The sequence below is a fragment of the Vombatus ursinus genome, unplaced genomic scaffold (assembly GCF_900497805.2).
Source record: "Vombatus ursinus unplaced genomic scaffold, bare-nosed wombat genome assembly UNPS02014909.1, whole genome shotgun sequence".
In the NCBI taxonomy this organism is placed as follows: Eukaryota; Metazoa; Chordata; class Mammalia; order Diprotodontia; family Vombatidae; genus Vombatus; species Vombatus ursinus.
In genome coordinates, this window is record NW_020954687.1 from 4,968,665 (window position 1) to 4,980,161 (window position 11,497).

General features: G+C 36.8%; 1 long non-coding RNA gene across 1 annotated transcript in view; it reads left to right on the forward strand.

Annotated features, from left to right (window-relative positions):
- Positions 1-6,953, forward strand: part of LOC114029009 — a 96,122-nt gene extending 89,169 nt beyond the window's left edge. The window contains exon 4 of the long non-coding RNA XR_003567438.1: positions 5,973-6,953. This is a non-coding gene — a long non-coding RNA (uncharacterized LOC114029009). The remainder of the gene's footprint in view (positions 1-5,972) is intronic.
- The last annotated feature ends 4,544 nt before the right edge of the window (positions 6,954-11,497 follow it).

An 11,497-nucleotide genomic window follows, 5' to 3' on the forward strand; every position in this document is an offset into this window, starting at 1 on the left:
ACTAGAGCCAATCTTGTGAGGTCTTCCTCTAGGTCTTTTAACATTACATGAGTACCAGTGAAATAACCGCACTGGCCCTTTGTTATTCCTTGCTCTAGCTTCTTAACTTGGAGACGTCCTTTTCTGTAGGTCTGAAACAATCAATAAACATTATTAAGTACTAGGGATACAAACAGAAAAATGAGACAATCTCTCTGCCTTTATTTCTAGAATAACATCTTTTATATGAATAGTTTATTTGAGAAGAAAGACGTTTCTGGATAGAGAAAAAAGATTTTCAACATTTTTAAAGATGGATGTTTATCAATTAAAATATCTACAGAATTTCCCCATCTTAAAGAATTCAATGTGAAAAATAAAGTCTAGTAAAAGGAAGTTTGTCAATCAGTCAATAAGCATTTAAACATGAACTACAAGCCAGGGACCTTGCTAAGTGCTTGAAATACAAAGGCAAAAGACAGTCCCTGCCCTCAGGGAGGTCACAATTTGGGGGGTGGGGGTGGATACAATAAGCAAACAAATACATGTGCAGGATAAATAAGAAATAATTAACAGGGGTACTTGAATTAAGAGGGATTGGGAAAGGTTTTCTTTAGAAGAAGGGATTTTAGCTGGGACCTAAAGGAAGCCAAACAAATCAGGAGGTGGAGATGAGGAGGAAGAACATTCCAAGCATGAGAAACAGAGAGACAAAGTGCTGAGAAGCCCAGATGGAGTGTTTTGTGGAACAGTAAGGAGGTCAGTGTCACTGGATTGAGGAATATGTGGAAAGTAGAAGAGGAGTAAGGTATAAGAAGACTGGAAATGTGGGAAGGGACAGGTTATAAAGAACTTTGAATGCCAGAGGATTTTCTCTTTGATCCTGGAGGTGAAAAGGAGCCACTAGAGTTTATTGAGTATTAGGGTGACATGGTCAGAAAGTGATAGAGCTGAAGATGATAAGAGGATGTATGTACAGGTATTTAGAAATAGATATAGGAAAAGAAATTCCAGTAATTTCTCAATGCTTAGGAAAAAGTATCAACCTACCTTATCAGGAGTTTCCTCACCTGAGAGTTCTGTATAACAATGAAATTAGAGGTACACTCCCAATTTTTCTCTCTATCCCTAAGTATGAGTAATCCTATAATTTATCCTCAGAGCTCCTGTTATGCTAAATGCAAGTGGAAGAATACAGACATTCCACACATTGTAAGTCATATGGAAGCATAAGTTTGTAGCTGGATGGGACCATTGAAGTCATGTAATGCAGGGCATTCCTTGGTGTTACGTGGCCTGAGGGTAGATGCAGTGCAAAGTGTGCATGTTTTGTGTTCAGAACCAAGGCTGCAGTGAAGTTGCCTGATGAAACACAGGCAAGTGCTGCCAGAAACACTTCTGATTCATTATACTTTTGTTTTGAATTAATTTTTGGTCATTGCGTGTTCAGAAACCTTTTACTATTGCCAAATTTTTTGCTACCTCGTATGGGGTTGTGACCCACAGTTTAAGAAGCACTGATCTAATGCGACCCTTTCTGGGAACTAAGACCCATAGAGATTAAGTGACTTGCCCAAGGACACACTAGTAGTAAGTGACAAAGTCAAGATCTGGAGTCAGTTCTTCCCATTCCAAATTGAGCATTCTTTCCATTGTACCAAATGAATATAAACTACTGCTCCCTCCAAGTCTTGCATACACAGAGCAGCGCTTTCATTTTATAACTTTTGAAACTGCAGAGAACTCTAAATACCTAAAGATATCTGTATCTTTAACATGCCATAAAACTCTACTGACTTTAGAGGCCTGAGACACTAGGTTCAAATCCCACCTGAGACACTAGTTATATGACTCAAGGGAGGTCATTTAACCTCTCTGTGCCTTAGTTTCCTCCTCTGTAAAATGGGGATAATTAAACCTGTCATTGTGAAGCTCTAACTTGAAGAGGTTTGGAAGTATGAAGTCACCATTTAAGTGTTAGAGATTACCCTGTATTGTATTGTTCACAGAAAGGAGGAAAGCTTTCTACTTTAACATTTTCATTTTGTTTGCATATGTCAATCATAATTTTCTGCTGCTTTAGGTGACAGATTCACTTATGTAACTGTGACAGACCATTTATAATATGAAACTCCTGAAATTTATGAGATCACTGATACATTTGAGTATTTGAGTATAGTATGTAATATATTTTGGAGAGAATTAATAAAATATCTACTGCATACAATTACAACTGATTTATCATGTAGATTATTAATTAAACAAAAGCCTGTCTTGTGTGACAAGTCACTAATCTGGGGGCTCTCATTATATCAATATTAGCAAATATGAGGAGACACTGAGATGTGATTAACAGTGGTGATTTGTTTACCTAACATCATAGTAGCCAATTCCCAAAGGAAAGCTAGACCTTTAGCTGTATTTGATCTTGTAAATAAAAGAATCATTAGCATCAGATAGAGAAGAATCTTTTAAACAGCTAGTACAGAAAAGTTTGCTGATCAAAGAATTCTCAGTTGTAACTCTTAGGAGAGTCCTAGTCTGAAAAATGTTTGCTTGTTTTATAAGAATGAAGAAAAATATTTTAAATCTTTAAATGAGCATTTAGAAAATTCTCCTCCAGCATGTATTTCCTAGTTGATCATGAGAACAGGGAAAGAAAATCATTGCTCTACATAAAATTTATGCTTCTGCAACATCCTTTGAATGCATCCAAAACTGGGTTATAGGTATTCTAAGTGCCTCAAAATGTGCATTATTGATAATCATCTGTCAGGCTAAATAGTTTGATCACATTATGCTAGCTAGACCCTTGAGTTGAATAGAACGTGGTCACCTTAAAAGTAATATTCCCAAAAGATTGTGGGTCATTCTGACCCAGGAACATATATTAACTGTTCTAGAAGCTAGCAAGTTATCATTTAGATGTATGGACCCATGACACTCAGTTGATTTTGCTGTGCCCGACAGCACTTCTAATATTTCAGTAGATGTTGGAAAATTATAAAAAACTAAGAAGAACCCTGTAAAATAAAGATTTTTCACTTCATATTTGAAAGAGAACTTTTATTTTTTTCTTCTTTGATCTTTTTTTCTTCTTTTTTATTAATTTATTTATTTTTAATTTTCAACATTCACTTCCACAAGATTCTGAGTTCCAAATTTTCTCCCCATCTCATGCCTCTCCCCACCCCAAGATGACATGCATTCTGAATACCCCTTCCCCTAATCTGCCCTCCCTTTTATCTCTCCCCCACTTCTCTTATCCCCTTTCCCTTCAATTTTCCTATAGGGCAGGATAGATTTCTATACCTCATTTCCTGTATATCTTATGAAAGAAAACTTTTAGAAGGATAGCATTTGTCAGGAGTCAAGCCTCCAAAGGTTGCCAGTAACTTGTAGATGAAAGGATTAGGGACTTATGTGGCTAGTCTTTTTCTTTCACTGTAATCATGTAATTTTTATTTAAGCCTTAATATCAGGCCTTCAATTAGTCAGTTAATTTACTAATCCTTTATATGTCAGTGGAATGGCATGGATTGGTAGCTAGAGGGCTGGAAGCACAATCAGGAACAACTCAGTTTGCATCCCACTTCTGATATTCACAAGCTATGTGACTATAGGTAAATCACTTAATCACCTCAACCTTCAAGCAGCTTTCTAAGGCTATAAATTATAGGCCAGCTTTAATCTGCCTTTAGAGAGAGAAATGGGAAGTCTTTGGTGAATTAACACATGGGAGTCAGCAATTCATATGACAACACTCTAAGAAAAACATTTATTTGGAAATGGATCTAAAAATACACAAAAAATAAATTAGAAGTCAGCATGATTCAGTTGACAGGGGATCAGGGGGTTCTACATAAATCAGAATTCTCCTACTGTGGGAGTAGATGCCATGTATATCATACCTGTTCTTTCTCCATGATCCATATCTCCAATGTCATCTATGTGAAGAATACCTATGGTGAGAATGCTCCCAACCAACGCATGTCATAGGATCCTACAATCACAGATTTAGAGCTGGAAAAGACTTCAGAAGCTATAGAGTTGAGCCTTTTCATTTTCTAAATGAGAAAACTGAGGCCCATGGAAGTTAGGTGATTTGCCCAAGGTCGCACACGTATTAAACACCAGAGATGAGACTGGAATTCAAATCCTCCGACTTGAGATCTAGTGCTCTTTTTATTGTACCAGGTTGTCAGATCTCCTGGAACTTGTAGCCTTAGAGAGTTGCCTGGGACAATGAGAGGTTAAGTGATTGGTTAAGTGATTGGTCAGCTAACAAGTGTCTTAGGTAGGACTTGAATCCAAGAGTTTCAGACTCTACCACTGAATCTCTACTAAAATACTAATGTATTTCTACGTATCTAAACTTTCCAAAAACATTTTATATACTCTATCTCCTTTGTATACATGATCTTATTCAGAGTCAGCTAGTGCTGTACAAGATAGAATGCTAGACTTGGAGTCAAGAAGACTTGAGTTCAAATCCTGCTTCAGATCATCATTAACCGTATGACCTTGAACAAATCACTTAACTTCTGTTTGCCTCATCTGTAAATTGAGATGATAATAGCCCCTATTTCCCAAACCTTAAAGCACTATATATATATGCGCACTATTTATTATTAGTATTACTATCATTACCTCATTATAACTCTGAGGTAGGTAGTAATAATTCTCATTGTGTTCCATTTTACAGATGAGGAAACTAAGACTGAGAAAGATTAAATTACTTGCTCATAGTCACACAACTTTAGGTGCCAGAGGTTGGAGCTGAACTCGCACCCTCCCCAATCCCAAATTTAGGACTCTCTCCATTATAGCTTACTACCTCTCATTGTTTATATTTATATAGGACTCATTTTAGGAAACTTTTTACATACCTAGTGTGATTTTTATCCCTGTGATAACTCTATGAACTGGTTAATACTTATTTAATTTCTTTAGTAATTTAATTTTTACAAAGTGCTTTCCTGGAAGCAGCCCTTTGAGAGAAATGGGTCATGGAACATCACTTAAGCTCTGTGGACCTCAGTTTCTTCATCTATAAAATGATGATAATAAAACTTTTGATGTCTGCTTCACAGGGTTGTTGTGTGAATCAGTTGAGAAAAAATACATAAAGAACTAAATAAGACTTAAAGCTCTCTGGATACGTCACCTATTAATAACTAAAATTGGTATAGCACCTACTATGTGCTGGCAGCGTGCTAGGTAAGCACTTTACAAATATTATCTCCTTTTATCTTCCCAACAACCTTAGGTAGTAGGTCCTATTATCCCCACTTTACAGATGAGGAAACTGAGTTATGATTTTCCCCTGGTCACACAGCTTGTAGGTGTCTAAGACAGGATTTGAACTTAGGTTTTACTAACTCCAGGCCCAACTCTCTACCCACTCACTGAGCCCCCTTTTCATGCTTTCCTGTTTTATACCATAGGGAATCCAGGGTCAAAGGAGTGATTTGCCCATATCTAAGAACTACTAAGTAGCAGAGTCAGGACTGAGTCAAAAATTTTTTACTACAATTCCAGCGTCCTTTCTACTCTGCCTTTGCAATATGCTTAGTAAATGTTTGTTGGTTGCTGACTATACTGTAATTCCTAATCTACATCGAAAATATAGCTGCCTATAAATTAGGAGATACTTGTTTTGACCAGACCATCTTGGATGACAAATACTCTGCATCATTAAGAATGAGATCATTGACTCTCAAGAACTAAGCCAAGACTTGTAATGCTTTTTGTTTGTTTCATTTTCATTTTTGTTTTCCCCTTACCAAAAGAAACAGATGTTTTTCTTTTATGTGAAATAGAAAGCTGTCAACTCCTGCTTGAACCATTCTGTCTCACCGCTTAACATTGCTCTGTTGTCATGACTTAAACTACATGAACTAAATGGTGAAAACTTCTATGTCGATTGTGCTTTTGCCCCCTTTCAGATATTTAAGGATGATAAGTCAACAGAATTCTGTTTTTTTTTTGAGGTTGCTTCAGTGAACATTCAACGCTGTCGGTGAGTTTGGAATTAAAATGAAAACCATCGACCGTTGATTGTACCCTACAGCTAACCACCATCGTCCTCCTTCCAGGACTTTCACTACAGACAGAAAACCAAACCAGGACACTCAAGGACTCCTCCAGTCTCTTATCCTGCCCAGCTTTATTTTCCAAAGGTCACAATCAACATTCATTGCTGTCGGTGGGTTTAACTGTGTGGACAAGCTCACTGAACAATGAATGCAACTGTGGCCCCACTTTATTGCAGACTCAGAAAAAAGGAATATCATCTATGAAAGCCTTCCTGGAACACAGAAATCTTTATTTTTTTTTTTGCCCTCAGCAGACCTTTTCTAATCAGAAGACTGGCAGACACTTTTAGGATTTTGAAGTTCAGTTTGTATCAGATGTTTGTTACAAAAGCCCAGGTTGTAATAGGGACAGTAATCTCTCTGCTCTTCTCTGCAATATAAAAAGGGTAACCCTACCCCCTTTAAGGGAGAGGAATTTCCTGTCACTTTCTAGATTAGGAAATCACTCACATTCATATCATTACAGAATTTGGTGAGAAGGATATAACTAAAACACATCTACTGCAATGTTGAAAAACAAAATTATTACATTGGGGTAACTCACAATTCTTGTGTCGTATTATGATTTCATTTTATACTATAAGAAACAATGCAAAGAATACCAGCGACTCTATTGAACCTAGTTAGGAAGAGCATTATAACCACCTCATAAAATCACTCCTCTCCGTATCCTTCCTATGATTTGCCAGTCTGTAACCAATTTGGCATTCTTCTTTTGTTGCTTTCATTTGGTGACTTGCATGTAACATACCAGTTACAAGAAGTAGAGAAATCATATAAATAGTACATTCCTTTAAGCTATTATAACCCACCTGACATGTGTACCATGAGATTCTTTTCCCTAATTAAAACTAACTTGAACACTTATTTCTTCAATTGCACTTTTGTTTAGCCTTCTAGGTTCCTTTTCTTTTTTCTGTTGAATTATAATAATGTTCTACTAATTCTGTCAAAAGGCTCACCTGTTTGAACAAAAATAAAAACATTGTTGTTTCCAGTCATGTACCTCATTCATTCATTCATTCATTTACAAGCATTTACTAAATGTTTACTATTCGCAAAGGACTGAGTTAGATGTTGGAAAAGAGATTCAGCATAATATAATCCTTGCAGTGCTGGACTTGGGGTGAAGAAGACCTGGATTCAAATTCCACCTCTGATAATTACTAGCTATGTGAATATTGACAAGGGGCCTCTGAGATCATGTGCACCTCTAAATCTATGATCCTAAGAATTAGAAATGGTGGTCCCCTTCAAGGGCCTTAACATATAGTAGCAAATTTCTAATGAACTCCTATTATATGTAAGTACTTAGAGAGATACAGAAATAACTAAGACAGAGTCTCTGCCCCAAGGAGTTTATAATATAGAAATGAATAAAATACTTATGAGTAAAATTAAATATGCATGCTATTTATTGTGAATTGGCATACACATACAGAAAAACAACAATACTAACTTTGATTGCTATGTTTCTGTTGAGTATCACAAACCAAAGAAAGATATTAAATGGTTAAGTTATCAAGCTTTATCTCTTGAGAGGTAAAGGTCATGGCAGGTAGAGTTGTATCCCATAATCACCGTTAAAAGCATTTATTAAGTATCCAATTGTGAGTTTAAAGGGGGTACATATTGATAGCAAATGTGAATACCCTTCAAAAGTTCACCAGCTACAAATTGCAATCCATCCATCCATCCATTCATTCATTAGATCAGCACCTATTGAGCGCCGCAGTATACAGATTTGGTAGATCCACTCTAGAAGTGTAATAAGACACAAGCAGATAATCATAATGTTCAATTATATGATTAATTTATTAGAGAATTAAAAAAAGTTCCAAGTGAAGTCTAGGAGTGAGAGAAATCAAGAAAGTTTTCACATGAGATCCATAAATGTTACTAGAGTCTTAAAGTGTCAGATAGCAACTTGTAGCCTACATTAAGGAATTGCCTCTTAGACAAATGTTTTACCAAAAAAAGAAAAGAAAACTAAATGCAGTTGTTACATACTGGATTCAGAAAAGCCTTTGGCATTTTCATTGGCATTATACGTTAGAGGTAGGGTAGTGTCACTATATTGATGCTAGATTGAGGGTGGATTCTTGATTAGATTTAGCCGTATCGTAGCTCAGAACTCCTATGCTCAAGCAATCCACCATCCCCAACCTCTTCAATATCAAGGATTACAGGTATAGACCATCACATCTAATCTGAGAGAAAAGGTTGGGAGACCAATTGCATGTAGTATAAGTGAGAAGTGAAAAGGACCCAAGAGGATGGTGACTGTGGAAATAAGGAAACTGTGGAAATAAGGAAAAGGAGATGTATGTAAAATATTGTGGAGGTAAAAATGATGACTTTTGACAACTGACTGGATTTGTGAGGAGAACAGCAAATGTGATCAATCAATATTTTCAAAGAGTTTGGCTGAGAAAGGGAAAATGTCCTGCTGTGTATGGGCTCATCTAGGTCAACTTATAAATTCCATTTTTTTTTTTTGGCAAGGCAATTGGAGTTAAGTGACTTGCCCAGGGTCACGCAGCTAGTAACTGTCAAGTGTCTGGTCTGAGACTGGATTTGAACTCAGGTCTTCCTGACTCCAGTGCTCTATCCATTGTGTCACCTAGCTGTCCCTTAAATTCTATTTCTTTGTTAATCCAGTTGCCTGGTGATTTCTATTTACCAGCAGCAATGTCAATGTCACCCTAAAGATACAAGCATAGCAGTAACTGGGTAGAGGAACTGAGGCTTTGTCTCCAGGTTCTAAATTTAGAGGGTGCTCTAAATTTGTAACTCTTTATCAGCATAGAAACCACAGAACTTAATACCTAGTTAGCTGAGGTGAATTCACTCTATTTTTCAGTGTCATTCCCCCCCTCAACTGAAGACCTATTTTGTGCCACTTGTCCCAGATGCCAAAATCCTTAGTTATGTCTATGGGTACAGTTTAAATCTGTTCTATAATGAGTTGTTCAGAGATCTAGAAGAAAGAGAGTAAATTGCATGAATTTCAGCCTTTCTTAGGTGAATTTCTACTTTTTTTTTTCCAGAATACAGATAGCAAGAAAAGAAGTAGACATCCCTAGAACTAGATATTTAAAAATCCTTCCAAATGAGAAATAGTTTCACCATCTTTCAATCATCTTTCAACTAACTGACATGCTTTACTTAGAGCATTAGCTAGGGGTTCCACATATCACAATACCAGTTTTAAGATATAGGATCAACATCATTAATCCTCTGACTTTATCCTGCCCAGCCTCCTCTCTAGTTAAGTGCTAACACATGCTTTCCAGCTCCAGGAACAGACAGTTTACAGAGTAGAATTAGATGCCGAATTAAATTGCTTGCACACAGAAGAAAGAGTAGGGGAGACAACATGATTTTACTGGCCATCATACAGGATCAATCTAGGGCTTGAGTTTCCACTCACCCTATTAAGATTCATGGGGCCCAGCACTGATTTCATTATGGAGAGAGGCACATTTAGACCAATAATACATAGAATGGGGAAAATGTAACTCTATGAAAATTGTTGTTCAACTTGGGGAATTCACAGCCCTTGGAGATCACTGAGTGAAATACCATGGCTCATTTTAGAAAGAAAAGCTGGGTAATTTAATGACTACTAATGACATCTGTAGCTTTGCAAGCTACTATAATAAGAGTAATCAAATCTTATGCTTCAGGGTGTTACATGATCACCTGTGCATTTCAAGAAGGAATGTGTGTACAGAGGGATAGCAATGCACAGCTGGCTAAGTACACTATTGGCAAGGAAGGAAAAAGGGCAGAGGATTGCTTTTCCCAGAATCATTCAATGGTGGCTGCAGTTGGTAAACTCTTCAAATATATAGCAGTTAGGATGACCTTAGAACCTCACTAAGGAAAAAAAAAATACCAGGAAACAAAACTCCAAAACAAAAACAAAAAAACCACACTCACATATGTGTCCAAGCATGCACACAAATGCATGCACACACATATGCTCACACACACACACACACACACACACACACATACACTCACACATAAAATCCTAAAGTGTTGCTAGGAAACTTATACCTCAGCTACTGGAATCAATAAACACTAACCATAGGTGTGCTGTCTTTGATGGGAGTTTGAGGTCAGAGCATAGAATGTGATAACCTTTTAGTATTTTTTTTATCTTGATGATCTGAAATACAAAGGGGGCTAAAGGCAAGAGAGGAAGAAAGAAAAGGAGAAAAAATTGAATGTATCAGATTTTGAAAGGTCTGGGTCAGATCAGCAAACCACCTAACCAATGAACTGATGACTATCTTATCCCAAGGATATGGACTGTTTATGAAGTTATTTGACCTTCACGTATCCTTCCTCCCCAGGTTCAGAGGGACTTTTGTTCTTCAAAGTTTTCCTTAGTGACTTCTTGTTTATATTTATTAGGTTAGTTGGACTAATCAGTGTGTACATAGTCATGTTAGAAACTGGAAATGTTTTGTAGATTTGGTCTGGAAGGATAAAAAGTGCATTTATCCAACTTCTGTAAAAAAAAAATGTCCTGGTGGCATCATGAGCAGGGATTTATCCTACTGTGGTACATACAGTTCTTTGAAATTACAGCCAAGTTGCAAAGACAGAAACAACAACAACAACAGCTTTTCATATGGTATCTCTGTGTTCTTACTCCTGGTCCAATACACCATGTGTATAAAACTCAAAATCAAACGAATTCCCCTCATAAAAGCTTTGGTTAGAAATGAAAAATAGTAGTGATAACAATGAGAGAGCAAGTGGTCTTTTTTGTTTATTTTTTGTTTTTATCCCCGGAATGCTGCTAACTGCATCACCAGGTTGAAAAAGAAGATGTTGGGGTGGAAAGGAACATTACATTCTGTACCGTTTAGTAGCTAAGTGGGGCAGGGGATAGAGCTCTAGCCTTGGAGTTAGGAAGATCAGAGTTTAAATCCCACCTCTGATACATCTCAGCCCTAGCAACTTGGTCAAGAAACACAGAATCTCAGCACCCCAGAAAACTCTCTTATGACTACAGTCTGTACTAGTACAGAAAGTTTCCTCATGGGGAATTGCCTATATCAATGAAATCAGAAATCTAGTTTTAGAAAAAATATAACCATTTAACTATCTTCTGTTAAATAAACTATTTCTGTTCTCTAATTTTCCTTAAAAAATAAACAAACAAACAAACAAACAAAATCATATAGGCAGTGTCCTGTACTGGAGAGAGGACCAAACTAAAAGGTTGGGTATTAAAAGATACTCATGAGGAAATGGGAAAGAGGGATCACATTTACCTTTTTTGCCCTCAAAGACTGGAATTAGAAACAATCAGTGAAAATTACAGAGGCCAATTTAGATGATGTAAGAAGGTAAAAAGCTCCCTAACATTTAGAGCTACCCAAAAGTAACATGGACTTCCC